We start from the raw sequence: 6,180 nt of genomic DNA on the forward strand, positions 1-6,180 counted from the left end.
ACATACACAAAAAAACCTAGGAATAAATTTAACCAAGGATGTAAAAGATCTGTACTAAAAAAATTATAAGACAGTGAAGAAAGAAATTGAAGAAGGTACAAATAAATGTATATGTATATTATACTCATGAATAGAAAGAATTAACATAATTTTTAAAAGATGAAGGGATTAAGAAGTATGAATTGGTAATTACAAAATGTTCATGGGATATCATTACAACATAGGGAATACTATCAATAATATTGTAATAACTAAGTATGGCGCCAGTTGGGTACTGGAAATATTGGAGGAAATACTTGATAAGGTATATGATTTTCTAACCACTATGCTGTACACCTGAAACTAATACAAATTAATATTGAATGTAACCTGTAATTAAAAATAATATTTAAAAAAGAACTGACTCTTCATCTTGAGTTTGTACTTGTGTATCCATATTGTTCTCTATTTGTGGCATTTAGCTCCTATATCTATATTTTCTTCTCTATTCAGGTTGAGGAATTCATTACAGACAAATATCATACCCAGGACTAAGTGAGCTCCTCAAAGGGCCCTGAGTATTTGAAACCTGAAAATAAGTGATTGGTTCCAACATAGAAAAAAGAAAACCTCAAAATTGAAAGTAGTAAATGTGAACTCGAATGTCCACAAAACATAGTATTAGGTAAAGTTTATTAAGTGTTTAATTTAGAATTCATAAAATTTGGAGTATCATTACATTTGAAAACAATTTGTAGATTAGATTTTCTCACATCACCAAAGTTCCCAAGTCAGCAGAATTTCTTATTGCTGAAAAATTTAACCCAATTATAAATTGAATGAGGTACTTGTAGAAAAATGTTTCCTTTTAAAATTTTTTCTCTTTACTGATTTTAGAGAGAGAGGAAAGGTGAGAGAGAGAGAGAAACACTGATGAGAGAGAACATCGACTGGCCACCTCTTGCATGCCCCCCCCCCCCCCAGGGATTGGCATGTGCCCTGACTGGGAATCAAACCTGTGACCTCTTGGTGCATGGGTCAACACTCAACCACTAAGCCACACCGGCCGGGCTAGAAAAATATTTTCAAAAAGCAAAACTATAACAATCCTTTCAAACTGTTTTACAAAGGGAACATACATTTAATGAGAGATGTGGAAGCATTTTAGTTTGTTTGAAAAGTTATGGAGTGAAGTCTTTGAAAGTAAGAGAGCCCAGAGTCCTATGTAGAGATTTCAGCGAGGGCCTGGCTCTGACCTTCAAGAAAATCATGGGCCTATCAGGCAAGCATGATGGCCTTTTATCTTTTTGCTTACATACCCTTTAAAAGGATCTTTAAAAACTGTGCACTGTCTTGTATATTTTTAAGTTGACATCTGAAATGTTTTCATGATATTTAACAACTTTCAAAGGATGCCATTTTCAGCTCACTGTAAACATTTCAATTCAACTGTCACATCATTCTTTTAAATCCATCCAATGAAATCTAAATGCCATAGCCATGTGACCATCAGAAATTTTATAGCATTTCTCCTTCAACTGGGTTTACATTCCACTTCCCCAACAGAATTTTATCTTAATAATATATTTTTATGTTATCATTATTTCTTGATCACCCTGTCACCACATGTCTCAGCAACAACAATGGCAACTACTATAACACTTTTTTATCTCCTGGAACCACAGGTCTCTAAGTTTTAATTTTTTCTTTCAAAACTGAGTTATTATTATGATAATTGTTAGTATAAAATTAATTTAAAAAGCATAAATTACTAATTTGAAAAAATAGCATAAATGGTAAAAATAAATTTGGAAATGCATCCCTTAATGAGATAAGTGGAGCTTTTAAAAAATTAGTTCATGAATCCATGGGTCAATATAATTTACTGCTAGAATGAAACAGCATTAAGCAACACTTCTAGTCCTGTTTTTTGTCAATATAGATTTAGCACTGGCTAAAAAAAAAGGAGATGGAAATGAAAGAGGTTTTGTTATAACAGTGTCACTCAAGTCTTTGAGCTCCTTATGATTATATGCTAAAAATTACATACTTACCCACCATCAAAAGTATTTATAATGATTTACTAAGTGCCAAATCCATTAGGTTCTTTTTTTCCATTTTGTTGAAAGTAAAGAATTGGAAAGCCTCTGGTTCACAAAAAGATTTATTTCCTAGTACTACAGTAACTCAGTTTCTCAATACTAAAACAAGTACTTGGAGTTTCCCCCGTATTGGATATCCAAAGGCTTTTTGACACTCCAGGGATAGGGCACTACAGTAAAACTTTGAATTGGTGTGAGATATGCCCTTCTTTGTAAAGAGAGAGAAAAAGGATTGTGAAAGGGGAGGTAGTGAAGGAGAACTGGTACTTAGGCAGATCAGTTTTAGAAAAGAGAAAATATTGAGGCTGAGGATCTGAAAATTAATTCCCTTAAAACTATCTGTTTCCATGAACACTTTGTAAGGTCTTTGTGTGGCACCAGGAGTAACTATAACCATTTGAAGGCTGTTGGCCTGATCTCCTCAGTGTAATTCCCAGATGACCAATACACTGTTAAAATGCTTTGGTTTTCCAAAGCATCCTCTCAAATATTTGCTTCTTGCCATTGCCCAGGGAGCTATTGATGGCTGGAAGGATTGTGATTGCCTGTGGTAGATAAAGAACCTGTGGTCCAAAGAGAAGGAAGAGTTGTTTGTACAAGAGGCACCGCCAATGTTTCTAGTTCCCGGTCTCCAGGGTCAGAGCTTCTAGGGCCACTCCACATTGCCTCAAAAGCTGTGTCCTAATTAGTCAGGCATCAGTAAGTACTTATTAAAGACTTATTGGGTTCCCAACATTAAGCCAGGCAGTCTCATCTTCTGTCCTTTTATTCCACTAAACCTTTCACTCTAGGTGTCTAACTCACCCTAAGTTAATTTGCTGACATTTATTGAGTGTTCATTGCCAGTCAATAGTGCTTTATATAGCAAATCTCATTTAATCATCACAAAATCACAATGGATTGGTACTAGTTTTACACAGTTCTAAGGGTCAATACTTATCATTGGGGTTGCCTGTCTCCCTTAGGTGGAATAATATTTTATTTTTTCACCACAATAAAAGAGAAGTGACAAGATACCAGGAGACCAAGGCTGGGTAGTGGTTTTTACTCCACTTTTGTTCTCTAATTTGGCAATTCCAGGTATTACCTCTATTCAAGCCCTTTGCCTTGAGATGCTCAGTCTTGGATCCCAGACCTGGATTGGAGACAGAGAGCACAGTTTTATATTCAACCTGTGTCTGAACCACAGCTGACTCAAAGGGGAAATGTTCGGGCGGCCACATAGGGCTGTGAACTTTGTGCCCTTTCCTTATTCAACTGCTTCCAGGGGTGGGGAATGTCTAGCCTGCGGGCCATAGGAGCCCTGCAAAATCCATACCAGCTAACATCACACGCCTTGCCAAATTAGCCTGACCAAATATAGCAAACTCATTTTTATTTATTTATTTATTTTTTAATCTGTTACAGATGTTTCTCCTTTTTCACCTCATTGACACCCTCCTCCCCATCCCCCCCCACCCCGTCCCTGGCTTTGTTATCGTGTCCATGGGTTATGCATACATGCATATAAGTTCTGTGGTTTATCTCTTCCTTCCCCCCACCACCCCCTCTTCTGAGGGTTGTCAGTCTGTACCCTACTTCCACATCTCTGGGTCTACCCTATTCCTCAGACTGTTATGTTCATTATATTCCACAAATAAGTGAGATTATGTGGTATTTGTCTTTTTCTGCTTGGCTTGTTTCAGTTAGGATAATACTTTCCAGGTCCCTCCATGTCGTCTCAAAGGATAAGAGATCTTTCTTTCTTACAGCTGTGTAGTACTCCATTGAGCATATGTACCACAGCTTTTTTATCCATTCATCTACTGATGGACATTTGGGCTGTTTCCAGATCTTAGCAATTGTAAATAGTGCTGCTATGAACATGGGGATACATATACTCTTTCTGATTGGTGTTTCAGGGTTCTTAGGGTATATTCCTAGAAGTGGGATCACTGGGTCAAATGGAAGTTCAATTTTTAATATTTTGAGGTAACACCATATTGTTTTCCATAGTGGCTGCACCAGTCTGCATTCCCACCAGTAGTGTGCTAGGGTCCCCTTTTCTCCGCACCCTCGCCAACACTTGTTGTGTGATGATTTGTTGATGGCGGCCATTCTGACAGGTGGAAGGTGATACCTCAATGTTGTTAGCAAAGGAACTTTTAAAAAAACCTTATAGACAGAAGAGTGTATAAGGCAGAAACTGTTCACCCTACTTGCTCTTCAGATTAGCAGGCTAATTTTTAAGTTGATAATTTTGTTTGGCCCGCGAATGATGTTATAAGTATCTAAATGGCCCTTGGCAGAAAAAAGGTTTCCCACCCTTGCACGGTACACAGAGCATCCCATAGGCTGCCATATGTCCTGGAAATGTTCTGTCTCTGTTGATTCATTCTGTCACAATCATGTAAGTAATGTGTACTAATTTTCAGCTTCAGAATCAACCTATATACAAAGCCTGGTAGACTTAGTTATGCTTTTGGAACAGAAGAAACATGTTATCAACATTGAAAATATAACAACAAAAGAATGACTGTCAGAAGGTGGGAGGTAGAAGAAAAAATAAATATCTTCATCTTATGTCGATGGGGTTGAAATACCAATTACAGGTAATGGAACAAACTTAATCACATTAGGCTTTTAACTCAAGAAGTTTAAAAACAGAGTAAAAAAAATAAACGAGGAAGCAGGACAGACTGGTAAAAACCACAACAGAAATAACTTAGTTGAAAAATTAAGAAATAGAGGTACAGAATTCATGGTTACAAAAGTAACCAGAAGAAAAATGAAAAATAATAGTATATCTAGGCTACAGCTACTCTTCTGTCCAGCCTAGGCCCAGGGCACATCCTTCCATTGGCTCTTTTGAAAACCTCCTCCCCTCCCCAAAGTCGCTCCAGCCTCCTTCCCTGGAGCAGCAAAAAAATACAGACGGGGCTTCTCTCCCTGTTTGTCTCTAATTCTCTATCATCTTAGTTTCTGACTCTCTGAATCTTCTTATCACTCTTTATATCTCTGTCACTCTTTCCATTTCTCCTGTCTTTCTGTAACTCTGGCCCTGCTTTTCTGGCTCCTCCCCCACAGGTTTCAAACCTGCACACGTCTATTCTGTTTTTAAAAAGAAAATACTTCTCCCTGGTCTATGCATACCACACCAGCATTTTCCCCTTGTCCCACCTCAACTCACAGCACAACCAAACTTCTCACAAGAGGAATGTACACTCTTGGGCTTGGCCTCCTTATCTCATCTCCCCTTTGACCCTTACCCCCACTGCAAGCAGGCTCACCCTGATGCCTCTGCTCAGTCTACTCTGGGACATATAAGAAGCACTCCATGCTCTCATCTCCAGTAATTCTTTCTTTCTGAATGACCCTCTCCTCCTACCCCTTTCTCCCTAACTCTCTCCTCTCCTCTCCCATCCCTTCCTTCTTTTACCCATTCCTCCTAGCTTTGTCTCTCCAGCCCTTCTCATCTGCACAGCCCTGTTGCTAAAATTCCTTGGGGCCAGGCCAGAGCCCCCCTTTCTTCTTTGTTTCCTCACTCTGCACAATTCCTCCTGGTAACCTCATCTGCCCTTGTGGTCTCAAGCACCAGTCCCAGCCAGATTCTTACTCTTCCAGAATCTGAGGAAGCTACAGCCCCAGTCCTCCCCTCAAATGTACACAATGGGACATCCTCCTCACAATTTGAGGGAATCATGACCTCCTGGAGATCTGTCCGTGCCCACAGAACAACTTTGCTAGCTACTCCCTTGAAACCCTGTCTTCCTCTGGTTGCTGAAACACCACTCACTTCTGCCCTTCTCTTACTTCTCCAGCCACTCCTTCTCGGACTCATTGCTGGCACACTCCTCTGCCTTTGTTTCACCCTAGTACACCTGGATCTTCAGGGCACTGACCTCTCCCTCTCCAAACACCCTCTGAGAGAGGTCTTGCCATCTATGCCCCAGTGTTGGTACAGCAGGAGCCCTTAGGGCGGGTCTTGGAGATGAGCAGGAAACTCCTGTGGCAGCTGTAAGACTTAGGGGTATAGGGCAGATGACCTCGCTGAAAACAAGGCCTGGCTACTGCCTCCTGGGATGCAGACTTTATCAGGATGCCCTAAGTATGCCATACT

This window comes from Molossus molossus, unplaced genomic scaffold (assembly GCF_014108415.1).
Source record: "Molossus molossus isolate mMolMol1 unplaced genomic scaffold, mMolMol1.p scaffold_m16_p_2, whole genome shotgun sequence".
Taxonomy (NCBI): Eukaryota; Metazoa; Chordata; class Mammalia; order Chiroptera; family Molossidae; genus Molossus; species Molossus molossus.